The 28,000-nt window shown below is 35.5% G+C and overlaps 1 long non-coding RNA gene and 1 other non-coding gene across 3 annotated transcripts; both read left to right on the forward strand.

Annotated features, from left to right (window-relative positions):
* Positions 1-12,668: 12,668 nt before the first annotated feature.
* On the forward strand, positions 12,669-27,779 carry LOC132692381 (uncharacterized). Of its 2 annotated transcripts, XR_009616327.2 has the most exons (4): positions 12,669-12,952; positions 17,086-17,297; positions 17,725-17,764; positions 27,195-27,779. It is a non-coding gene; the product is annotated as an uncharacterized LOC132692381 (long non-coding RNA). The 2 variants fall into 2 exon arrangements; XR_009616328.2 differs by lacking the exons at positions 17,725-17,764; positions 27,195-27,779 and having other exon boundaries at positions 17,086-17,365.
* LOC145715465 (U6 spliceosomal RNA) lies at positions 18,102-18,208 on the forward strand. The gene has a single exon (XR_014137668.1). It is a non-coding gene; the product is annotated as a U6 spliceosomal RNA (small nuclear RNA).
* Positions 27,780-28,000: the final 221 nt, after the last annotated feature.

Here is a 28,000-nt window from a genome sequence, read left to right on the forward strand (position 1 = left end):
GTCCTATAAAATAATACTACTTCATAGAGTTAAGGTAAGAATTGAATGAAATAATACTTGTTAACTTGGCATATAGTACATTATCAATGACTATTACATGTTCTTAGCAGAGAAACATTTCTTACTCATTCCCGATATTTTTTTTTTCCGTATTATAAGACCTTAATTACTGTAACTGCTGTTGTCTTTTATAAAACTTCACTCCATCTGCCCCAGGGGGTGAAAAAACTCACCTGATTGATAGATTTGGGAAGAATAAACTGGAGTGTTTTCAGTTCAGTTCCTTCTTGCTTCCTCCTGGAAACCTGTTACTAATACCCTTCTGCTGGGAACATGCCACCCATTACTCCCTAAGAGACAAACTCTGTCCATATAGTGAAGCTCCCTATACTCCAGCATTATTTGTTCTTGGGCAATTCTACTCAACTTGAGTATAGTAGGTTGGCCTACTTAGACTTCACATGAGCTACCTTACCTAGGCAATAGAGGTGCTCTTTTGGCCTACACCTACAACACTTTGCAATAGCATGTTTATTAAGAAATTAGGGAGTGAAGGGGCAGCTTGGTAGCTCAGTCAGTTAATCATCTGACTTGATTTCAGCTCAGGTCATGATCTCACACTTTGTGAGATCAAGCCCTGGATCGGGCCCTGTACTGACAGCGTGGAACCTGCTTGGGATTCTCTCTCCCCACCTCTCTCTCTGCCCTCCTTCTCTCTCCCTCCTTCTCTCTCTCTCTCTCTCAAAAATAAATAAATAAAATTTAAAAAAATAATAAAATAAAAACAAATTAGGTAGTGAAGAAGACTGCTATTTAGTGAGTTCCTAAGGAATTCCAGCACTTAAGAGGGGTTAAGTAATATCCATTCAGTTTACAAAAAAGTTTGGCTTTTATATTCTTTGACTCATAAATTTTATCCAAAAAAAAATTAAAGAAGTCTGGAACATGTATGAATAATTATTTTCATAATATTTATACATAAGAATTTTTATGATTAGAAAATGTAAATATCCAAAATAGATATTTAAATAGCTAGTTAAATTGTAGTACACCCTTAAAATGGAATACTATGCAGACATTATAAACAATGTTGTTGACTTCAAATTCTGACCAGATGAAATACAAACCAGATTTACTCTCCCACTTTAACAAGTAAAAATGCAGACAAATAGAAGAAACAATTTTCAGATGGGACAACAAGCAACACAGGACTGTGGAAAGCAAACAAGCTGAGTCCTGCATTTTCACCAGCTTATTGCTTAGAGGCAGTTTCCAGCCCACAAAGCAGGAAGTTAGAACCCAAACAAAGATCATCACTATTGCCTAGTTGAGGAGACAGGAATAGAGATTAAAACAACTCTATAATTTGCTGGACAAAGTAACGAAGATAAGGAAGCTCTATATAGAAAGAGCTCCATAGATTTGCAGATGGATCCCACTGAGTCTTTGGCTGAGTGTTGATCTGCAAATGTGTAAGAGAAAACTATGTAAGGTCAGGAGGAAAAACTACCAAAGAGGAAGAGGCAAAACAATTCCAGAGTTCACACAAGACTGGCAAAGTCTGTCTTCTCACCAGTCAGAGTGAACAGATTTCACAATATATGGTCTTCAAAAAGAATTCTCAGTAGGGTATCATCTTAGTAGTGGGACTAAATTAGTCCCAGACTAACAGGTTCTCTTCTCTATACTTACAAAGATTAACCTTGAAAGGATACAACTAATTAACTGTGTACCTGCATAAAATATAACATTACTTAAAAAAATAAATCAAAATCCATCAACCAACAATACAAATTCATAATGCCTGGCCTCTAATCTAAATTACAAGGCATGGGGCACCTGGGTGGCTCAGTTGGTTAAGCATCCAACTCTTGATTTCGGCTCAGGTCATGGTCTCGCACTTCGTGAGACTGGTCCCTGCATCAGACTCTGCCATAGCGTGGAGGCTGCTTGGGATTCTGTCTCTCCCCCTCTCTCTCTGTCCCTCCCCTCCCCTCTCTCTCAAAATAAATAAATAAATAAACTTAAAAAATTACAAGGCATGCACACAAACAAGAAAACATGACACATAACCAGAATAAAAATGAAACACACATAAAAATGACATAAATAATGGAACTAGCAGACAAGAATAGTAAAACTGTTAATATAAGTAAGTTACACATATTTTAAAAAGTAAGGAAAAAGATAGCCATGATGAGAGAAATGGTGGGTATAAAAAAACTGTATTTCTAGACATGTTAAAATATGATATCTGAAAAGAAAAAACAAAGATGGAATGCTATCAACAGCTGATTAGACACTGGAGAAGAAAATATCAGTGAATTCAAAGCCATAACAATATTAACTTTCTAAAATGAAATACAAAAGGAAAAGAAAATGAAAAAATAAATTCACAGAGCATTTGTAATCTGATCAAACACACAAGTGATTAGAGTCCCCAAAAAGAGAGAAGGAGGTGGAGACAAAACAGTATTTGAAAAACAGTGGAAAAATTTTTTCCAAATTTGACTAAAATAGAGAACCCCAAACCTAACAAACTTAATGAACCCAAAGCAGAACAAATGAACAAAAACATGCCAAAACATAATAATCAAATTGTTGAAATGATCATTTAAATAGATGCAAAAAAAAATCTGGTTAACTAAATTCAACCCCGACTTACAATAAAACTCTCTATAAATTATAGGTAGAAAGGAACTTCCTCAACCTAAAAGATATTTATGAAAAATCTATCACCAATTTAACACTTAGTGGTGAATGACCAGTTACTTTACCTGTAATAAAACTTGGAAAGGATGATCACTCTTAGCACTTTAACTCAACATTATGTTGGAGATTCAAGCCAGTGAAATAAAGCAATAAAAATAGATAAAAGTTGGGGCATCTGGGTAGCTCAGTTGGTTAAATGACTCTTGGTTTCAGCTCAGGTCATGATCTCGTGGTTCATGAGTTCTAGCACTGCATCAGGCTCTGTGCTGATGTGGAACCTGCTTAGGATTCTCTCTCTCTCTCTCTCTCTCTCTCTCTCTCTCTCCCCCTCTTTCTCTCAAAATTAATAAAATAAACATAAATAAATAAATAAATAAATAAATAAATATCACTCATGTTGGAAAGGAAGAAATTTAAAAAAAATTTATAGAAGACATATGCTCTATGTGAAAAATCATACGGAATCTACAAAAAAACTATTAGTTCCAATAAGTGAGCTAAAGCAAAGTCACGAGATACAAGATCAATCTATATATATCAATTTTATTTCTATATTCTAGCAATACATATTTGGAAATTGAAATTAGGAAAACAATACACTTACAATAGTAACCAGAGGTAGGAAATATTTAGGGATAAACGTGACCAAAAAAAATGGGCAAAGCCTATATACAGGAAACTATGAAACACTGCTGAGAGAAGTTTTAAAAGACTTAAATAATTAGAGAGATATACCATATTCATAGACAGGAACATTCAATTATTGTTCAGATGTCAATTTTTCTCAAATTGATTAAAATATTCAATTGAATCCCAATCAATAGCTCAGAAGTCTTCTCTGTTTAAATTGACAGTTTCTAATTCTAACTGAATGTATGTACTCACGCAAAGGAACTAGAATAACCGAAATAATTTTGAAGGAAAAAAAAAAAAAACCTCCGTAGCAGAGAGAAAGTATTCTCCATAAGGTCTGGTAAGAAACTTGTGTAGCAATCTTCTGAGAATGCCTGAAAATTCTTTTCAGTGATTATTCATCCTAAGTGAGTCATTCAACTCCAGAAAATGCATAGCTTATAATTGATACTGGCTTAATTAGAAATGCTTAGACTGCAAACTAATGTTGAGTTTGTGTATCCTGTCAGAGTTTCTTAACAATCCTGACATTTACATATAATTTTTAAATAACTTTTATTATAAGAGAATTAATATTTAGTGAAGAGTATTATGATTAAGAGAACAAGATGTAGAGTCAAATTGTGATTAAATCCTAATTTCACTATTTACTTGGACACATTATTCTTACTTTAATCAAGTTACTCACCATTACCTGGTTTCATCATATATAAAATGGAAAATATGATGACATTTACGTCATACAGTAGTTGAGAGGATTAAAATGAGATGTTATATGCATGCATTTTTCAGTTGATAAGGAATAGAGCCCCTGCAACACAGACCATAGCAAGGAAGAACAAATAGGCAAATAATTAGTACAAAAGGGAGCATGGATCTTTGGTGGACAGTTAGCCATCTCAGACACCCTCTTTATATGAGATAATATAGATTATGACTATGTAGACCTTAGTGAACAAAGATTCTATCCTGCTACAATAGGAAATGGACATACAATTAAGCAGTCATAGAACCGATTATACCAAATACACTAAAAGAAATAATGGTCCTTTTCTATATCTAATAAAAGTAGAGTTGGATTTACTATGAAGATAATGAATGTTAAGCTTCAAGATTCCCCCCTCTGCATGAACCCTTTCCAAGCTCCTGAGGGATCCTTTAGAAATATATTCCTCTAGTGATGTATTTTGTAAAATTTGTAAAAAAAAAATAATATGTAAGTAGCTGAACATGTTTAATATATACAATTTATGAGTTTAAAATGTATTCAGCAAGAAACTAACCTGTGGAAAGCTCTACTAACATCAGCTATGTTAGATCATAAACAGGATTTAGTTATCATGAGTACTTAAAACAGAAGTTACCTCCATTCAGATATGCATTGACTAGTGCAATTTATACAATTATAAACCCATCATAACTTTTTTGTCTTTTTAATGGAATTATGCTTCATATAACATATAAGAATCCATGTATTTGAAGGACAGAAGTCTGTAGCAGTACTCCAAATACTAAGTTTAACTGTGCGTGAAATCAAGCACTCTGTGAATCTTACTTATTAATAATAAAAGAGAAAAATCAATCAGTTATGCTAAAGAAATTATCTATTCTCTTACTAGAAAGGGTCTTAAAAATGTTTTTAGAAGAGAGGCAATCAAAGCATATGCAACCAAAAAAGTGGAAAGTATTATAGAGATGCCAGCCACCGATAAAAACTCATATTACTTATATCTTCCTGGATCTGAGGAGGTTCATGGTATCTGTCAACTTTTATAATTTTTGCAATTTATTTTTTCCTTCTAACAAATATTCACTCTTGTAACCTAATTTTTTATTCATTATTTTTTATTCTTGTTTTTAGTGAAGTTTTCCAAAATTGTACAAGCTTCAGACCACACAAAACATGGGTCCCTCACAAACACAAATTTTAGGGTCTACTTAAATAGACCCTTTTAAAATATTTATTTATTTTGAGAGAGAGAGATAGAGAGAGCAGGGGAGGAGCAGAGAGAAAGGGAGACAGAGAATCCCAAGCAGACTGTGCACTGTCAGTGCAGAGCCCCATGTGGGGCTCGAACTCACGAACTGTGAGATCATAATCTGAGCCAAAACAAAGAGTGAGACACTTAACCTACCCCTACTTAAATAATATCTTATTGTGTACCACTGTAACGTGAAGCACACTTAAAAAATAATTAAACTTATTAACACAACATTCTGTTTGCTTCCTTCTAACAGAATAGTTCTGAATTACCAGCGATATCGTTGATATAAAGCACTCTGAAAGGTAGTAAAAGCCAGATCAGTGCAAATTATTATCTTATTATCCTTTTAAATACAAGTATCTGGAGCTCTCAACATTTGTTTGATAACTATTTTTATCTGCTAGTAAATGCATGACATTCCTGAGGCAGTGGAGGGTATAAAGATGAAATATATCTAATGCTCGCCTTCACAGAGTTCATAGTCTCCAGCATGAGAATACTGTAAACTGAGCATAAAATTAAGATACAAACTCTATGTCAGTGCTAAGAACTAAATTGTGCTCCTCCCCTCAAAATGCGTATGTTGAAGTTTCAACCCCCAATATGATGGTATTTGGAGATGAAGCTCTTGGGAGAGTAATTAGATTTAGATGAGGTCTTGAGGGCTCTCATGATACAGGTTTAATATCACTATAAGAGACACCAGAAAGTTTGTTCTCTCCGTCCTTTTCTCCACCATGGGAGGAAGACAACTGACTACAAGCCAAGAAGACAGTCCTCACCAGAATACAACTATGATGGCACCCTGATCTCAGGCTACCAGCCCCCAGAACTATGAGAAAATAAATTCTACTGTTTAAGCCACCCAGTCTATGGTATTTTGTCAAGACAGCCTGGACAGACCAATACAGTTAGCAAATATCAGGGTTTTTTAAAATCATAAGCCACATTTTAAAAGTGGAGATCATGACCAAATGCACACATGCACGCACACATTTCACACACACACACACACACGATACTTACACTTTCAATATGTTATATATCCTCTGTTTTCTATTCAAGTTCGTTTTGTAAAATTCTGGTCACAGCCCTATTAATTGATTTTACAACCTCCTAATGATCACAACCGGTCATTTGAAAAATACTATTCTATGTGACTATTTTGTCCTATTAAGTGTGGACTTAAAAATCCATTAATATAACCTGAATGAAAACCTCCATTAGATTTAATAAAGTTCAAACTCTATCGAGTGAAAAAAAAAAAGACACCGAAATCCTAACAGACCTCTTCTGCCAATTATTCATCTACATTTTTTATTCATATACATTGTACTAGAGCAAAGACCTCAGCTGTTCTTCTGTATACATACATAACACATACATGCACAAGAACATAACGCACACTCACATGCTTCCACTCCCTGTATCTATATGTTAAATTTGATTGCTTTTTCAGTGACAACTGCAAGGAAGGCTCCCTGCAGCGAATCACAGGAGTCTGAGTGAAGGGGTTATTTTAGTGGTTCTTCACTATCTGAGAATTGCATTGAACCACAAGAGTTTTCTGACAGGACTTGGCAAGCTTTTCATTATATTCAAGATTGTTTATTCTTGTGGTTGTGATTTTTATTTTTATTCTGCTGGCAAATTTGTCGGAAAGGGGCTTGACGCTTTCCTAAACTACATTGTGTATGTTTGTGTGCATTTGTGCATGTGTGTGTGTGTGCACACATGTGCACATATATGTCAATATTCTAGAAAATATATAGACATAAATGGATATATAGAAATATTTTCTTAATTCTTTAATGGCAACATTTTTACCTGAGCTATTATAATGATCAATAATTATTTACTTAGAAAATACATTATGTTGATGGAATAATGCTAAAATACTACCTCCTTACTATGGCATTTATCTCTATTTAAAATGTATTTTCCAGCATCACTTTTGCATGTCGTAGAAAGTGATCCACTACAGTCATAGTGAAAACAGAAAGTATGTTTTAAAATACAAGAATATTGGGGCACCTGGGTGGCTCAATAACTTAAGTGTCCGACTTCAGCTCAGGTCATGATCTTGCGGTCCATGGGTTCGAGTCCCATGTCAGCTCTGTGCTGACTGCTCAGAGCCTGGCACCTACTTCAGATTTGTGTCTTCCTCTCTCTCTGTCCCTCCTCCCTTGTGCTCTGTCTCCCTCTGTCTCTTAAAAATGAATAAACATTAAAAATAAATAAATAAAATAAAATACAAGAATACTGATCAGCTTCTATTTTTCCAGTAGGTAGTCAAAAGTTTTACCCCACTCATTTCCCTCTGCATATGATGGAAAAATGATACCATTGCCCCTCCTGTTAATTTTTTTTCTTGACCAGAATTCACCTGCATATTTCCTTACTTAGGTCATTTCAAGAATGGGCAAAATCAGTCCGAGGTAAGGGCATGATCAACAATGTAGGGGCATCCAAGAAAGGTCCCTGGTATAACTCATGGAATCATGCATAGCAGTCTGTGATAAAATTAGATGCTCCCAAACTCCCAGCTGATTAACCATGCCAGAATGCCATATAAATTAACCACAGAGATATTTAGTCAAGTGAGGGTCAGGAGATGAAGGGAGTGAAGGGATAAAGAAGGTGGGGGAAAATCAGAATTACAGATATATGACTACCTGTTGTCATTGGGGAGCATGCCCAATTTATCCCAATTTTAAGCCAATTTATGCTTTGTACCTATTAGCTGAGGGAGCACAAAAACTGTGCCATTGATAATTTCCTCACTTTAAAAATTACTAATCAAATCTAATTACTATATTTTCCAAATTTCCAAATCTCTATTTTTTTCTTCATCTCCCTAGTTTTTCTTTTCTATAATCCATATTTTCTATAAATCCCAACATTTTATTTCTTGCTCTTTCCAGTGTAACTCTTCCAGGCTTTCTAACTCTGCTACATGCTGTTCCCTCTGACTGTAATGTCTTCCCTCCCTTTGTGGCAGGCTACTATTCATCTCTGAAGACCAAGCTCAGATAATTCTCCTTCTGGGAATCCTTCTCTGACCACCCAGGCAGAATCACTCTCTACCTCTTACCTAGGCTATAATGGGTCACATTATAGTCTTTGGTCTTTCTCTTCTTCCTCTTCTATTAAACTACAAACTCCTTAAGAGTTGAGACTGTGTCATATTTATATTCCATCTTCAGTGTCTCTTATAGATTCTGGTTCTAGGGTATTGAATTGATTAACTAATTGATCCATTGATTAACATGTCTGTCCTAGGTGCTCTACTCAGGAGCTCTACTTTATTATGAAGCATTTGTCTCTGTCCTTTCTGAATTTTTCAAAATGTATTTATTAAAACTTCATGAGGTTACTTTGTACTTCTTTTGAAGTCTGTCTTTTTTACCTGAGATCTAAGCAGGCATCATGATCTAGTCTCACTTGAGAATTGTTATCATCAATGGTAGATGACACCATTCCCTGGAGTATGTCTGCATTATATTGGTTCCCTTGGATGATCAGAGACAAATTATTTTGAAAGTTTTCATCACCACTCATACCTTTATTTTCTAACTGAAGGACTTGTCTAGAAGAGCATATATCTCTAACAAGTCCTAGGCCAATAATAAAATCATGATGACTATTTGTCACAGTTGCTGTTGAACTTGAAGATGCTTTCTTTTCTAAGCCAGGCATCTCTGAAGATAAAACTTTTTAGCTGTTAATAGTTCCAGAATTAACATTATTTTCTCAGTAATCAGGGCCCAATGATAGAGGGATTGCTAATTGCTGATTCTCTGCATGTTTGTCCAATATGCCCTATCTGGAAGGAGAGAAAGTGCTCTTATACTTAGTATTTTTTATTATTTTTTCAAGGCTGAAATTTGGAACTATTTCTCCTGTAATAAAACTCAATTGTAATTTCTCTTTGTTTTGTGTGGAAAGCAAAGAGAAGTCTTTCCTTATCTTATATCTGGATATATACATATCAAAATACTAATCGAGTATAACTCCTAACAAAAGGAGCTTTGAAAAAGGGAATTTTATTCATTTTTCTTTCAATTCAGTGATGGAACATTTCAAAAAAAGAGCTCAGCAACTTTGATCCATGTTGTTTAACAAAAATAGAATTTACCGGTCTTAACTGTAGACCCATGAGAAAGAAAAGTTATTATTACATGTTAGCATTCCAGGGACCTCGAGCCCCATTTGAGAATTTTTCCATAGGGTCCTCTTTAACATAACTCCATCTATTTTTCCAGTAGAAAAATCAAGTTCTCAAATTTTCTGGAGAAACAATCCTTCCGATCTTTACCTAGAAGTAAGAAGAGGTTTATCCCCCAATCCCAATGGCTGACAATGAGATTACAGAACGGGCAATTTGGGTTCTAATACAGATTTTGTTACCTTGTCCTAGAGCTTCCTGATTCCTGATCTTATCTTCCTCTTGAAGAGCTCTTAGCACCCACTCCTCAGCATTCTGTTTCTCCTCCCACCTTCTGTTAAGGTCCTTAACATCTCATCATAATTATATCTTGAATCTCAGACTAAATCTAGAGACAGTTTCCTGATCCTGCATGTCATTCTCACGCACCTTCCATATGCCCTCAAATTACCATTGCTGCTGCCACAGAGAATTGCTAGGTTGAATACTGAATAGAAAGATTTCAGTAATCTAAACAAGGAATGAAGACCTGGACTGAGGCGTGGCAGTAGAAATGAGAGGTTCACATTTGCAAGACAGTTCAGAGTTACAATCAAAATAATTTGGTGCTGGGGCACCTGGTGGCTCAGTTGGTTAAGTGTCTGACTTTTGTTTTCCACTCAGGTCATAATCTTATGGTTCATGAGTTCAAGCCCCACATCGGGCTCCGTGCTGGCAGTGCAGCACCTGCTTGAGATTCTCTCTCTGCTCTTTCCCTGCTTGTGCTCACGTGCATTCTCTCTCTCTGAAAATAAATAAATACACTTTTGAAAAATTGATGCCTAATTGGGGAGGGGGTGATAGAAAGGGAAGAAGATATTAAGCAGAAATGGAAATCAGATAGCTCTTCTAGTTATTAGTTACTGCTTGAAAGGAAAGGGTGCCAGGGTGTGGGTGTGTGTGTGTGCGTGTGTGTGTTTATGCACATTTGCTATCATCGGGAATCTATCAAAACAGGAAGAACCAAGTGAAATTTCCTATATTAAGACCACTTTGACCTATAAAAATGGCAATTTCACTTGATTCAACCCAAAAAAGTAAACCCAGCAAAAGTCATTTGCATTGCTTCCCATCTTACTGGCATGTTCACAACTTTCTATCTCCAATTTCCTTCTAGGTTTTGTGTCCACAGAAAAACACGCAGTGGTAAGTAGTACAAGCCTCCTTAGGCCTCTAAACTACTAGCAAATCTACAGATGTTTTCTTTTTAATAATAATAATACTAGATAAGTGCACTTCCACAAAGATTATATCATATTATCCTCACACTAATATCCCCAGGGAAGATATTATCCTCATCGTACATATGGAAACAGGCTCAAAGAGGTTAAACAGCTTGTCTAATGACAAATGGAAAGTAATGACCTCTAAGGATTCTAGCTGCTAGTCTGCTATTCTTTCCACTTTGTGTGGATTGCCTATCTATGAAACAGAAAAAAAGGAGATTAGGTGTGCCTCCCATTAGCTATGTCTAAATCAGCAGAAATAAACCAACAAAACAAAACAAGGTCAGCTTTTATTCTCTAAATTGTGATCATCTTACATGGACTTGAATGCATGTAGCAGCTTAAAAATTATTAAAATTATTGCTATATCCCTTTTTCAAAATAATTATATCCACAGACCTCCTCTCACATCCTGTAGAGAATGTCACTGTTGGGAAGATCATGAAACAGCCTCACAGTAAAGAAACTTTTCCTGTTCTTCTGCCCAAATTTGCCTTTCCTGGTGTTAGCTGCTTTCTCCTAATGACTGTCTAGAGAACATGCCCAGTGCATTTTCTTTGTTCCACAGAAGAAGCCGCAGAAGACTTTGGATTTTAATTTGAAAAATAAATAAATGCCCTTGAAAAGGACGGATGCACTCTCCTAAGGCTTCTTTCATTAATATGAGCTTCATGAAAGGCAGAGTTCAATAATGGGGTTCAAGGTTAGAGGCAGAAGACCACACAAACTTGGAGAAGCCTTAAAAAATTAGAGAGGAAAATGTGGTTTATTAGTTATACTAGTTACAGAATGAACAGCATATTGTATGTGCTGTGTTAGAGGTATGTTATGAATAACAAAAGCCCTGGAGCATTTACATATTTGTTTTCAGCAATCCTGGCAGTTGGACTTCACCATTCTATGCCTCTTTGCCAGAATCACTAAACACTGGTACATATGGCATCTGAAGTACCATATGCCATAGAAAATGTTAGCTGATGCCTATACTTCTATATTATATTTCTATTTCAGATTTTTGCAGTTTGAACAAAGAATAGTAGAAAAAACAAAATATTGGACAAGCAGTAAACAGTAAAGTGAAAAAAAAATGCCTTCAGAGAAAGCAAATAAAGGAAATGAATCTACCATGACTTAACATGGCTATATGGTAATGAATCAGATATGGGAAGTAATTGTTTTCTATGAATAAATTTAGATAGCCTTTCATTCTATTATTTTGGAGCTAAAGGCTGCAACGTGAATAGTGAGAGTTGACATATTTTTCTTATCTTATTCTTTCTGACATTTCTTGCTAAAATCATAATCTCCATTTGATTGAAATTGATTAACATGAAGGTTATAGTCAGTGGCATCTAAAATCTAGGTTAAAACAGAAAATTCAAATATTAGGAATTATTTTGCAATACTTATTTAGATTTTTGATTGAGATTTTTCAGCTAGCATCTAGGGATTTTTTGTTTTTGTTCTTAGACACAGAAAGACTCTAAAGTTAAAATCAACATAATTGAATACTTAGCTCTCTCAAAACAGAGAAACAAACAAAATCTCATAGCCAACTGTGATATTGTGATTTATAAAAAATATATATATTTGATCATTCAGATGGCCAAAATGTATTTCTCATATATATTTGGTCTTCATTCACAGTTCCTTGCTCACAGTTCCCAAAACCCTGGAATTCCCTGAGCTGTAAGAGTAATGGGAGCATCTTTTGTTATAATATTTGGTCTCTTATTCTCAGGCCCTGAAATTGCTTCAGAGCCATAAAGCTGAAAAAGGTATCTTGTTATTCACACAAACTCCTATTCTACCACAATTTATGTTAATAAAGGTGACTTCTGGAGCACCTAAGACTGGAACTGTTGCCAAGGGAACCAATTATGACCAGAGGGGTGGGACTTTTAGTTCCCCCCTGATTTCTGCAGAGGTGGAAGGGCTAAAGGCTGAATCAATCACGAACAGCCAATGAGTTATCAATCATGACCATGTAACGAAGCCTCCATAAAGACCCAAAAGAAGGGAATTCAGAGAGTTTCCAAGTTCGGGAGCCAGAATGAGTCCACATGCCATCAATGCCAGGATCCAAGCTCCAAGACAGAAGCTCCTTTGCTCAGGACTCACCCATGTATCTCTTCATCTGGTTGTTGATTCATATACTTTAATATCTTTTGTAATAAATTAGTAATCAGGTAAGTAAAATGTTTTTCTGACTTCTGTGAACTGTTCTAGAAAATCATCAAAACCCAAGGAATGGGTTATGGGAACCTCTGATTTATAGCCGGTTGTTTGGAAGTACAGGTAACAACGTGGGCTTGCAAATGGCGTCTAAAGTGGAAGGCATCTTGTGGGACTGAGCCCTTTACCTGTGGAATCTGATGCTATCTCCAGGTATTCCTGTACTCTAGAAACAATCCCACCCCAAATTGGAAGTCTGGTAACAAGATACCTCTTTCAGAAGTATTGTATGTTGCCCAATAAGATGCATAATTGTATGTGACATAGAATCTTAAGCTTTTCCTAAGAGTTTGTTCTGTATGGGGTCTATGAAGAGATCTATGTAAACTAAGGGCTGTATTTTTCATGTCCTAATCATTCCAGAACCAAGAATCCCAGGATCCCACACCTACCCAAAGAAACTAAATGTACATCAGGACTATTCTGTAATGCTAGCATGATTCCCTTGACAGAGCTCTAAACCTAAAACCATATATGTGTTTCCTAGGGCTTCCATGACAAATTAGTACAAACTCTGTAGCAAAACAACAGAAATTAGTTATTTCACTGTTCTGGGGGCTAGAAGTCCAAAATCAAGGTTTTGTTCTCTCTGAAGGCACTAAGGGAGAAAACTTCTTGGTCTCTTCCAACTTCTAATGGCTCCAAGCATCCCTTAGCTTGTGGCTACATAACTCCAATCTCTGCCTCCCTCTTTCCATGCCCTTCTCCTCACCTTTGATCATGTCTCTCTTCTGTGTGTCTCTTATAAAAGGGACCCTTGACACTGGATTTAGAGCCCATTCACATAATGTGGATGATTTCATCTTCAAATCCTTAACTTAATTACATCTGAAAATCTCTTTTTCCAAGTAAGATCACATTCACAGATTCTAGGGACTAGAATGTGGATATATTTTTTGGAGAGCAGCAGCATTCAACCCAATACAACCCGTTCTCTGCCCCCTAAAATTCACATCTGTCTCACATGTAAAATATATTCACTCTATCCCAACATCCTCCAAAGTCTCAACTCATTATAGCATCAATTCTAAGTCCCAAACCTCATCTAAATATCATCAGCTCAAAAGTTCCAAATCTCATCATCTACATCAAGTATGAGTTACATTCTGAATATGATCCATCCTGGGACAAAATTTCTTTCTGTGGACATGTAAAACAAGAGAAGAAGTTGATTGTATTTTAAAATACAATGGTGGGGGGAACCTGGGTGGCTAAGCTGGTTAAGTCTCTGACTCTTGATTTCAGCTCATGATCTCACAGTTCATGAGATCAAGGCCTGACCTGGGCTCTGTGCTACAGCGTGGGGCCTGCTTGAGATTCTCTCTCTTGCTCTCTCTGCCCGTCCTCACACATATGAGGCTCTCTCTCCCCCCAAGATAAATAAATAAACTTATAAAATAATAAAATTAATTAAAATAAAATAAAATAAAATAAAATAAAATAAAATGGTGGGATAGGCATAAACATTAGACATAGACAGGATAGACATTCCCATTCCCTAAGGGAGTAAGAGAGTCATTGCAAGGAATAAAGGGGTCACTAGTCCCAGGTAAGTTTGAAATACATAATGAAAAATTCTGTTAAGTTTTAAGGGCTGTGAATAATACCCTGTCTTAATGCTCTGCCCACTAAGACTCCATAGGCTTCTGTACAACCAACCTGCAGTGGCTCTACCCTTGGAATCATTATTACTTTTTCCTGAAGGGTAGCATATGTTTGCAGTTGCAATTTCCTGCTTGAGTAATTTTGGAAGCCCAACAGCTTTCTCTCATTATGTCCTGTTTCTGTCCCTTTCAGTCCAAGTTAGCAGTGTTCCTGCTGATATAAGATTCTCAAAAGACATGTGGGTCTCTCATGTATGTCACAGGGTCTACAGTATTAGATATTTCCTGGATAACCCCATCACTCCTGCCTTCTACCCAGATGATTGAGTGGATCCATGAGTTACACCCTAATTGTTTCAGCAAGTTAATCCAGCCATACACTCGGTCTTCTCTCTCCAGAACACACTTTCTTGATAGTGAATTTCCTAATGTTAGCATCCTTTGAAATCTGGATAGACCAAGAACTTCCAAAATCAAGTGCTGGCTCCTTTTTCCTCACAGCTTCTTCCTTAATTTATCTCTTTCCTCTAGCATTATACTAAGCAGAAAGAAAATACCAGCCTGCATCTTCAGTACTTTGCTTGGAAACTCTTCTGCAACATATTCAATTACATCATTTACAATTTCTGTTTTCTCCACAACTGTAGAGCACAATGCAGCCAAGTTTTATACCACTATATAACAATTCCTCCAGTTATATATAAAATTCCTTCAGTTTCCAATAATGTGTTCCTCTTTTCCTTCTGAATCTTTACCAGAATTGCCTTTTCGACCAACTGTCTCCTCAAGGCAATCTAGATTTTTCTACTATGTGCTCAAATTTCTTCTAGCCACTACCCATTACCCAGTTGTTATATACCCAGAGATGGCCTCTGTGCATTGTCTTCTATGCTGTTTACTTCTTAACAGCAGACTGTGACTCATTAGCTCAAAATCCCACCAGTGTCAAACTCAAATTTTCACACAACCAACTGTTCTAAACTTACCCCAAATAAGCAGATTTTTTAGCCATGTATAGCTTGCCTGCTTTGCTACCCCATACAATTACATACATGTATTAGCCACAGACAAGATAAAGACCCTAAAGTGCTGAAACTCTTCAGAACTCTCTGACCTAGAGAATCCTCCTGTCGGGCTGCTAAATGACCTCACCTCTCCTACCTGCCAACCCTTACAAGTTCTCTTGCCCTCTTCCAAGTGATGGCCCCCATCTGTGGCCTCTGGACAGTCTCATGCTCAAACTCACCAAAGCGTTGCCCAAATAAAGGCTGTTTATTAATCCAAGTTATATTTTTTCTTTTATCAAGCATGCTTTTGACATTATGATTAAGAACACTTTGCTAAATGCCACATCATGAGGATTTGCTTCTATATTTCTTCTACAAGTTTTATAGTTTTTGGCTTTACATGTAGAGCTGATCTATTTGCATGAATATTGGTATAAAGTGTGAAATTTAGTTGTTTTCTTTTGGAAAGGTTTTTGGTGTTTTTTTGTTTTTTGGGGTTTTTTTGGGATATGAACATCCAATTTTTCCAACGCTATTTGTCGATACAACTGTTCTTTCCCTATTTAATAATTTTTGTACTTTTGCCAAAAATCAAATGGTTTTATTTCTATGGGTCTATTTCTGTATTCTCTATCCCGTTCTTTTTGTCTCTTCTTTTGCCAATACCACACTGTCTTGATTGCTGTAGCTTCATAGTAAGTCTAGAATTCAGGTAATATAAATTCTCTAAATTTATTCTTCTTTTTCAAAATTGTTTTAGCTACTCTATTCCCTTTGTCTTTCCATATAAATTTTATAATCTAGTCTATATCTACAAAATATCCCCCTGTAATTTTGATAACTGTGTTATATCTATACATACATTTAGGAACAATTGACAATTTTCTTACATTGAGTATTTCAATCCATAAGTAAGGCATATCTCTCTATTATTTAAATTTTCTCTGATTTTTTTTGGTCAGCATTTTTGTTTTTAGCATATAAATACTACACAGTTTGGTTAGATTTATTCATAGGCATTTCCCCTTTTTGTCAGAAACTTCTTTAAGTTTAAAAAAAATTTGGTATCTAATAGTTCATTGGCAACATACACAATGATTGTTTTGTGTACTGACCTTATGAAGTTGTGTTCAGTGACCTTGCTTGACTCATACATTTGTCCTAAAATTTTAAAAACAAATTCCTGGAAATTATTTATGTTGGAAATAATGTCGCCTACAAACAGGGACAGTTTATTTCTTCCTTTCCACCCCAAACATCTTTAATTTCTTTTGCCTGACTTAGTGAAATGGCTAGGACTTCCAGGATGATGTTCAATAATAATAATGAAAGTGGACATTTCTGCCTTTTACCAGTCATAGGAAACATTTAAGTGCAGCTCTTTCTTCCCATGGGTCCTGTTCCTGTACCTTAATAAAGCCATTCTTTTTGCACCAAAAATATCTCAACAATTCTTTCTTGACGGTTCATTTCCAGACCCTAAGCCACATCAAATCACATTATTTTGGTGCCCAACATTCAGCCTGAGTCTTCTCATCTGGACTGCGACCCTCAGTGCAAACTTGGAATATAGTGTGACTGCTAACATGCCTTCTCGTTGCCGTGAATCTGTGGAAGACCTCAAACTTCTCTTCAAATGACAATGAAGGACTAGAGCACGTCACTTGGCACATGGAAGCTCTTAATAAGTACACACTCAAAGACCTAAATTACACTCAAAATAGCACTCCCCTATTAAATACTAAAGTAACACAAATGCTTAATGCAGTTTTTATAAAATAAAATGGCATTAGATATTTTAACTGCTGCACAAGGTGGAACATGTGCTATCATAAAAACAGAATGTTGTGTATATATTCCAGATTATCACAAAAATGTAACAGGATTGTTAAAAGATATAAATACTCCAATTGGTGCTTTATATGATCGATCTGTCTCTCTCTCTCCCTCTCTGTCTGTCTCTGTCTCTCTTCTTTAGTGATTGGTTAAACTCCTGGAGTGGAGGAAAATTTTGGTCAATGATGAAAGGCTTTTTTTTTTTTTATTGGGCTTTATTTTCCTCATAATATTATGAGGAATAATAATAATATTAACCTTATTTGTTTTCTTTTCCAGTGTCTCCCTGCCTGGTGCTTAGACTCCTTCCCTGCATTTGGTAACTCCTATATATAAAAATTCCCCAACTGACCAATGTTGAGCCATAGGTAGGGAAAACTCCATGCCCCTACTCAGCAGGAAGAAGTTAGAGAAGATAAGACTTTCCACTCTCAACAACCTTAAAGATTTAAGAGTCAAAATTGTTCAGAGGGGACTGACGTGGAGAACAAAAGCAAAAGAAAATGTGGATAAAATTAAATCTCCTTACAACTTGCAGCCCATTGACAAATACTTGAGACAGGCAGAGTATGACATTCCTCCAGGAACTCCCAACTATCTCAATGCCTTCCTAGAGGGAAAACAACAACAACAACAACAAAAACCTTAACTTGACAGTGCTCGCTTCGGCAGCACATATACTAAAATTGGAACGATACAGAGAAGATTAGCATGGCCCCTGCGCAAGGATGACACGCAAATTCGTGAAGCGTTCCATAAAAAAAAAAAAAAAAAAAAAAAAAAAAAAAAAAAACCTTAACTTGACAATAGTCAGCTATACTATAAGTCTTCTTTAACATATGAAAATCTTTTTGGAAACTTCCTTTATCTCTACCCCTCCCAACTTAAAAATATAAAACCAATCACTCCTCACAATCCCAGTGCAGCTCTTTCTGTCCAGGGGTCCTGTCCCTGTACTTTAATAAAACTACCTTTTTTGTACCAAAAAAAAAAAATCATAGGAAACATTCTATCACCAGCAAGTACAATATTAGCTGCAGATTCTTTGTAGTTGTCTTTTATGAAAAGTTCTCTATTTCCAGCTTGCAAAGAATTTTTATCAAAAATGGATGTTGAATTTTATCAAATACTACATAAGGATCAAGTGACACAATTATGTGGATTTTTCTTTGTGAAATTGTTAATAAGGTAGATTAAGTTGATTAACTCTCAAATATTGAACCAGCCTTGCATTTCTTGGATAAATCCCATTTTTCTTTAGTGTCACTTTCATTTTCTGGATGGTTGGATTCAACGTATTAATATTTTACTGGGGACTTTGTGTCTATGTTCTTGAGAGCTATTGATCTGTGAAATATTTCGGTTTGGTTTTTTCCCATATTTGACTTGGTTTCAGAACATTGTCTCATAAAATTAATTGTGATATATTTCCCTCTCTTTTATTTTCTGAAATAAATTGTGTAGAATTACTGTTAAGTCTCCTTTAAACATTTAGCACATTCACCAGTTAAGCCATGTAAGCATGGAGATTTCTTTTTCAGAAAGATTGTTTTTGTTTTTGTTTGTTTGTTACTATGATTTCAGCTTCTTAATAGTTATAGTACTGTTCGGGGTATCTATTCTATCTTGGGTGAGTTTTGGTAGTTTGTGGTTGTCACAGAATTGGCATTTCATCTAATCTCATAGATTTGTCCATCGTTTTATAGTCAGCCTTTTCCTTCTCAGTCTTGCTAGAGGTTTCTCAATTTTATTAATCTTTTCAAAGAACCAGCTTGTGTTTTCATTGATTATAATTTCTATTTATTTTTTAAATTTCTTTTATTTCTATTCTTATCTTTCTTATTTTCTTCTCCTTCTTTTGGGTTTATTTTCCCTTTTCTAGTTTAAAGCAGAAGCTTAGACTATTGATTTGAGACTTTAATCTTTTTTAATGTAAGCATCTAATGTTATAAATTTCCTCCTAAGTACTTTAACTCTGTCCCACAAATCTTGTTATGCATTTTTATTTTCCTTCATTTCAAAATATTTTCTAATTTATCTTAAAATTCCCAATTTGATGCATGGACTATTTAGAAATGTGTTTAAATTATAAATGTCTGGAAATTTTCCTATTTGTTTCTTGCTTACTATCTTTCTGATATCTGGTTTTTCCTTAGTAACCATGTACATATGGAAAGAAGTATTACTACTGTTGTTTGGATGAGTGTTCCAGAAGTTAAAATTAAGTCCCACTGTTTGATGGTGATGTTCAATTATTCTACACCTTTGTTTATTTTCTTTCTATTCATTCAACTATTACTGTGAGAGTTTTTTCATCTGCAATATAACTGTGTAATTGCTTTCACTTTTGTCATATGTAATATAAAGCACTGTTATTAGGTGGATACAGATTTAAGACTGTATGAATTATTGATAATGTGTCTCTTTTATCATTATGATAAATGATCATTTTTTATCCCTGGTACTTTTTAGCTATGAAATCTATGTGAGCTATTCACATAGCCACTGTAGCTTTCTATTGATTAATGTTTTCAGGTATTATGTTTTATCTTTTTTACTTTCAATCTATGTCATTATATTTGCAATGATTGCTTTGTGATAGCATAAATTTGGTTCATGTTTTTTTTTTTTTTTTTTTCTTATCCATTCTGACCATGTCTGTATTTTCTATTGATGTGTTTAGGCCATTTGCATTTAACATGATTAGTGATATGTTTGCATTCAGGTCTGCCACTTTATTATTTCTTTTTGTTCATTTATCTGTTTTTTGTTACTCTGTTTTCCCTTTACTGACTTCTTTTGGGTTATGTAAACATTTTTGGGTATTCATTTCAATTTATCTATTATGTTTCTGACTATCTCTCTTTGCATAGCATTTTTAGCAACTGCTCTAAGGATAGGAGATAACTAGTCATCTTTTCACAGTCTACTTAGAATGAATATTTCACCAGTTAAAGCAAAATATAGATATATTACCACCACAGGTGTCTCTTTAGTCTCTCCCACAATGAAAATTCTATCAGAAAATGTTTCCTCACTTTGTGTTAAGTTGTGGTAAGATATACATAAAGTTTAACATCTCAACCCTTTTTAAGTGTACCATTCTGTGGAATTAAGTTCATTCACATTATTTTGCAATCTTTATCTATCATCAGAACTTTTTCATCACCCCCAAATGAAACTCTATACCCCATTAAACTGTAACTTCCCTACCTTCTCCCCCAACTATTCTACATTTCTTCATGAATTTGACTGCTCTAATTAACTCATATAAATAGAGTCCTAGCATATTTGTTCTTTTATGTCTGGCTTATTTCCCTCAGCATAAGTTTTCAAGATTCATCCAGGATGCAGCTTATATCAGTACATCATTACTTTTTAGGGCTAAATATTATTCCATTCTCTGAATATAAAATAATTTATCAATTTATCAGTTGACGAACATTTGGATTGTTCCCACTTTTTAGCTGTGATGAATAATGCTGCTGGATGACATAACTCTATGTTTAACTTTCTGAGAAACTGTCACATATTTGTTAACACTTGTTATTGTCTGTCTTTTTTTACTAGAGCCACACTAGTCTGTGTGATGTAGCATTTCATTTAAGTTTTCATTTGCATTTCCCCAATGAATAATAATGTTTAGCATCTTTCCATATGATTATTGGCCACTTTCTATCTTCCTTAGAAAAATGTCTATTCAAATCCTTTGGTCAATCTTTCATTGGGTTATTTAATTTTTTACTACTGAGTAGTAAGAGTTCTTTCTATACTCTAGATACAAGACCCTTATCAGATATACGATTTGCCAATTCGCAACTTATCTATTTTTTTTCCTCTGTTGTTTGTGATTTTGGTGCCATGTCATAGAAACCTTTCCCAAATCCAAGGTCATGAAGATTTTACCCCTATGTTTTTTTCTAACAGTTTTCCAATTTTTGCTCTTACATTTAGGTCTTTGATCTGGTTTGAGTTAAATTTTGTATATGGTGTTATATTATAAGGAATAATTATATTACTTAAAATGAGTTTTTCTGGTGATCAGTCAGGTATGGACACAAAATAAAAGCATAGAGAGATGTATATACTTTAAAGATACTTCTTATACTCACAAAACAGTGAGTGATAAGAGAAAGACATGGCACACCACTCAGGGGGCTATGTGGGAATAGCTCCCAGAGAGCTGGTTTAACCAAGCAGGCTTGTATTTTTCTCTAAACACATGGAATATGGTACCCCATAACCTTCTGGCCTCCACTATTTCTGCTGGGAAGTCAGCTCTTAATCTTATTGAGGTTCTCTGATAAGTGACATGTCATTTTCCTCTTTCTGCCTACAAGATTTTCTCCTTTCCTTTGACTTTCACCATATTTACTATGATGTGCCGATTATGGGTCTCTTTTCATCTATCCTACTGAAATTCATTGAGTTCCTGGATGTGTAGGTTATTGATTTTCAACAAATTTAGGGATTCTTCAGTTATTATTTCTTATTTTTCTTCCTCTTTCTTCTTCCTTCTGGTGATATTACTACTATTATACACACTTTGGTACACTTACATATGGTGTCCCATACTTTTCTCAGGCTCTGTTAATTTTTCTTCCTTCTTTTTTTCTCTCTGTTCATCAGCTTATACACTCTCTATGAATTTATACTGAAGTCTACTAATTATTTCTTCTGCCAGTTCAAATCTACAGTTAGGCCTTTCCAGTGAATTTTTTTATCTCTGTTATTTCACTTTTGAACTACAAAGTTTCCATTTCTTTTTTAAGAAAATTTATATCTCTTTCCTTATATTATTTGATATAACATTGTCATTATACCTCCCTTTACATTAGTCATGGTTTCCTTCAGTTCTTTGAGCATAGTTGTAATGGGTACTTTAAATATTTAAACATTTTAAATATTTTTCTGTTCAATCTGACATCTGGTCATTTTCACAGGCATTTTCAGTTGCCTACTTTTTATCCAGTATATGGGTCATACTTACCTGTTCCTTTTCATGCCTTGTAGTGTTTTAATGGGAACTAAACAGTGTAGACACCTCATTGTAGCAACTCTGGGAATTAGTTCCCTGCCTCAGGTTTGCTGTTATTACCCTCCCTCCCAAACATACACATAGGCACACACATACAATATTAAGCCTCTGATGTTCTGTGATTAGGGTGGCACAGCCTATAGTTACTCGGAATGACAGTGGTACAAGTAAGATTCTCTTCCACATTTTCCTGACCACATCCAGGTGCTAAATTCTAATAATTCCTGGAGTATTGCCCTAATGTTTTCAATAGCGCCCTCACATTTTCTAGAAATTAAAAAAAACAGTCCTAAAATTTGTCTGAAACCACAAAAGATCCTGAATAGCCAAATCCATCCTGAGAAAGAAGAACAAAGCAGGAGGCATCACACTTCTTGATTTCAAACTCCATTACCAAGCTATCATGATCAAAACAGTATAGCGACGGCATAAAAACAGACTTATAAACCAATAGAACAGAATATAAACCCATGCATATACTTCATCTAACCTTTGACAAGGGTGCCAAGAACACACAATGAAAGACAGTCACTTCAATAAATGATTTTGGCAAAACTGAATATCCACATGCAAAAGAATGAAATGGACCACAAACTTACACCATTCACAATAATTTCAAAATGGATTAAAGGCTTAACTGTAAGACCTGAAACCTTAAAACCACTTGAAGAAAACATAGGTAAAAAGCTTCCTAACATCAGTCCTGGCAGTGATTTTTTGGATATGATACCAAAAACAAAGGCAAGAAAAGCAAAAATAAATACTGGGGCTATATCAAACTAAAAATCTTCTGTATAGAAAATAATGAAAAGATAAATTAAAAGGCATCTTACAAAGTGGGAGAAAATATTTGCAAACCATCTAGCTGATATTTGATCAATAACCAAAAAGAGAAGGAACTCATCCAACTTAGTAGCAAAAAAATTAATAATCTGATTTAAAAATGAAGAAAAGACCTGAGAAGATAGGTACACAAAAAAAGATGCTTAAGAGGCAAACACATGAAAAGATGCTCAACATCACTAATCATCAGAGAAATTCAAATCAAAACCACAATGAGATATCACCTCACACCTGTTATAATGGCCATTATCCAAAAAGAAGAAATAACAAGTGTTGGCAAGGATGTGAAGAAAAGTAACCTTTGTATGCTCTTGGTGGGAATGTAAATTGGTATATCCATAATGGAAAACAGTATGGAGGTTCCTCAAAAAATTGAAAATAGAACTACTATAACATCCATCAATCGTACCTCTAAGTAAATATCCAAAGGAAACCATCAGTATTGCAATGGTTATAATATTGCATCAGTATATTGCAAGATACCTGCACTCCCATGTTCACTGCAGTCTTACTTACAATAACCCAGATATGGAAACAACTAGTCTCTGTCAATGGATGAATGGATCAAGAAAATGTGGTACACACACAGACGAAAAAGAAAAGAAAAAGGAGTATTATTCATCCATCAAAAAGAAGGAAATCCTGCCATTTTTGACATGATGAACCTGGAAGATATTATGCTAAGTGAAATAAACCAGAAGAGAAAGACAAATACTGTATAATTTCACTTAGATAATTTTAAAAAAATCAAACTTGAGGCACCTGCCTGGGTCAACCAGTGGAGTGTATGACTCTTGATCTCAGGGTTGTGAGTTTGAGCCCCATGTTGGGTGTAGAGATTACTTTAAAATAAAATCTTTTAAAAAATAAAAAAATAAAAAAATTAAGAAGGCCAAACTCATAAAATCAGAGACTACAATGGTGGTTGCCAGGGGCTGTTGGCAGCAGGGGTGGGGAGGGCGGGTGTTGCAAGTAGGTGAGAATAAGGAAATAGGGAAATGTTAATCAAAGGATACAAACTTATAAGATGAATAGGTTTTGAGGATGTATTGTACAGCATGGTGACTACAGCTAATAATACTGCATTGTATACTTGGAATTTGTAAGGAGAGTACATCTTAATAAACATTCTCACCTAATTAAGTAAGTATATAAGGTGATAGATGTATTAATTAACTTGATTATGGTAATCATTTCACACTGTATATGTATGTCAAATCACCACCTTACATGGCATAAATATATAGAATTTCATTTATCAATTAAAACTCAATAAAGCTGGAAATAAAGGAAAAAAAAAACAGCAGAATTATTCTACAAACTAATTCAATCATATTGTAGCTCCTTGGAAAGAATAGTTTCTGAGTTCAGTGTTTGATCTCTGTGCCAAATCCAGGAGGACTCCTCCCAACTCTTATTCCCAAGTTCATTCATACAAACTAGCTGGCTTACAGTCTTGGCTATACTAAATCCCCTCCAATTACCTTTTGTCACAACTTATACTGTTGTATTGTTATTGTTGTTTTTAAGCCATCTCTGTGCCCAACATGTGGCTCAAACTCACAATCCTGAGATCATGAGTCACCTGTTCTACTTGCTGAGCCAGAGAGACACCTCACAACCTATACAGTTCTTGAAAGTCACCCTTAGGTTTAAACTTCACTACTCTATTACAAATGAAATCAATTCTTTCAGGAAGAGATAAGTAGCTATCTGCTTCATGACTGGTTCCCCCCCTCCACCCACAGGCAAAATTTCTGAACTAGGTCTCCTGGGGTAGGGCCAATGACAAGCTTCTGAGTGACACCAGGGCCCCACGATTCCCAAAGCACCATACCCAAAGTAGAACCTCTATTCCACAAGTAAGGCTTAGGCAGAAGAAGGAAGTTCTGACCTCCTGACCACACTCACCTGAGACAGGTAAGCTAGGGGCAAGATTAGAAAAGCAGAAATCTTGCTCTTAATTGAAAAAACAAACAAACAAACAAACAAGCAAAAACAAAAAGAAATCCTCCAGTTCGGATCTGGAGGATAAAGTGAGCCCTATGTTCTTGGTTGTAGCAGTCTGCAGTTGAGTCTATGTCCCACTGAGTTGGTAAGAGGCAGGAAGGAAGTGCTCTTGGTTCAAATACCACAGACTTTAATTGATCCTACCAAATTTTCATAGATTTTCTTGAATATACCTTTCTTCATTTGCTATTTGCCTTCAGGCGGTCCTTTAAAGGACTATTTTTTGTGTATATATAATTTTCACTAGTTTCACTGGGGGATGGTTCAACAGAGCTCCCCATTCTGTCATGTCAGAAGTTGGTCTATTTCAGTTACCTGTATTGTTTAGTTGTATATGGTACTTACAAAAGTATTCATGCTTGCTTCTCACTAACTTTTCTAGAGTTAATTTGTTTCTCTCCACTGAAATAATGACTGTTAATTTTTTTTTCCTAAGTAACGTATTTTTTTTAATTTAATAATTTAAATTCAAGTTCATTAACATACCACGTAGTACTGGTTTCAGGAGTAGAACCCAGTGATTCATCACTTACATATAACACCTAGTGCTCATGCCACCAAATGCCCTCCTTAATGCCCATCACCCATTTAACCCATCCCTCCACCTACCTCCACTCCAGTAACCCTCAGTTTGTTCTCTGTATTTAAGAGTCTCTTATGGTTTGCCTCCCTGTTTTTTATCGTATTTTTCCTTCACTTCCCCTATGTTCATCCGTTTTGTTTAATTCCACATTATGAGTGAAATCACATGAAATTTGTCTTTCTCTTATTTCAAAACTTATAATACACTGTAGTTCCATCCACATTGTTGCAAATGGCAAGATTTCATTCTTTTTAGTCACCAAGTAATATTTATACCACATCTTCTTTATTCATTCATCAGTCAATGGACATTTGGGCTCTTTCCATAATTTGGCTATTGTTAATAGAGCTGCTACAACATTGGGGTGCATGTACCCCTTTTATTCAGCATTTTTGTATCCTTTGGATAAATATCTAGCAATGCAATTGCTGGGTCATAGGTAGCTCAATTTTTAATTTTTTGAGGAACCTCCATACTGTTTTCCAGAGTGCCTGCATCAGTTTGCATTCAGTGACTGCTAGTTTTATTATCAGTACTCTCAATTTCTCAAACTCTTAGTTTCTAGAAATTCAGAAATGAGGCTTTTGTTTGTTAATATCCAGAGTGAACACTGAAGACTGTGATACTAGTTATAATATCTATCTAAAATTACGGAAGAAAATAGGTGTCTCTACCACTGTCCTCTTTTATCATTTTATCTCTGGGTTGGTTAATTCAGGTTTAGGAGGAAAGGATAGGGATGGCAAAGTTGGAAAGAGGAAAAGTTACTGCAGTCTGAAGTCCACAAAGACTCTGAACTCATGGGGAGAAGTTAGTAGGACTTCCTGTTGCTGTGAGGTTGATATGTTATGAGGTAGTCACCTTTTGCTGAAGCCTGGCTGGCTTCCTTGAAAGTAACAGTCAGCAAGTGACTAACCAGGCCTAGCAAGACTGATCCTGACACAGGAAGCCACAAAATGATGAGAGACCTGGGGATGCCCAAAGGAAGTTCATAGGGCGTACTCTCCAATTATTCTAGGTCTTGGCTTGCAAAGTCTGCCAAGACCTCAGGAAATCTTTCATGAGTGCCAGTAGGAACCTTTCAGCCAAAGTGCTGTGAAAGATGATTCTTAAAAACTTGGATGCTTACGTTTGCAAAGCCTGTTTTTACTCTCAGTTGAAAAAATGTTTGCGGAGAGGGTTCTCTGAGAATCTTATTTATGACTAATAACAATTGTGTGCAGATTATTCTCCATTTGTCTCCTTGAGATTCAGTCTGTATCCTTCTATGCCTAGCTCGAAGTCCTCAGAAGCTGAGCCATGCAGACTCATCACCATGTTCCAACACCTTGCCACCTAGTTTCCTGTTGGGTTTGGCCAATGGAAGATATCAACATGAAACCGGAATGTTTGAGAAGAGAGAGACTGGCATTCTTTCCTGCTTCCTTTTTGCTATACCACTTGCTCTCTGGCAGTAGCTGTATCTCTATTTCACTGGGCCACTCCTTCACAGTTGCAGTCCAGAAACACTAATTTCTCTCCAAAGAGTTTCTTACTAAGCTGTTTCTGTATGCTTCATCATCTCATTTATTCCCATAACTATGCCCACATCTTTTTAAATAGTCTCTTCATTTGGACTGAATTGTTTCCTGCTGGGTCCCTAACAATTACTACATTTTAAAACCTATTGGGGTGTCTGGGTGGCTCAGTCACTTGAGCATCTGACTCCTGATTTCAGCTCAAGTCATGATCCCAGTGTCCTAGAGATCCCATGTCCCAGGGATCCCATGTCTCAGGGATCTGACCCCATGTTGAGCTCCATGTTGAGCATGGAGTTTGCTTAAGATTCTCTCTCTCCCTCTGCCCCTCTCCCCCACTCATGTGCTCTCTCTCATGAAATAAATAAAATAAAATAAAATAAAATAAAATAAAATAAAATAAAATAAAATAAAATAAAAAATAAAGCCTATCTAAGCCTCACCATAACCCTGCAAGATACTATTATTTCCCATTTATAGATTAGGACATATGATTTAGACAAGTAAAATGCCCAAAGTCACACATCTAGTAAGTATCAGAGTTGGTATTAAAACTCTAGTCCT

This window comes from Panthera onca, chromosome B1, assembly GCF_046562875.1.
Source record: "Panthera onca isolate mPanOnc1 chromosome B1, mPanOnc1 haplotype 2, whole genome shotgun sequence".
NCBI classification, from domain to species: Eukaryota; Metazoa; Chordata; class Mammalia; order Carnivora; family Felidae; genus Panthera; species Panthera onca.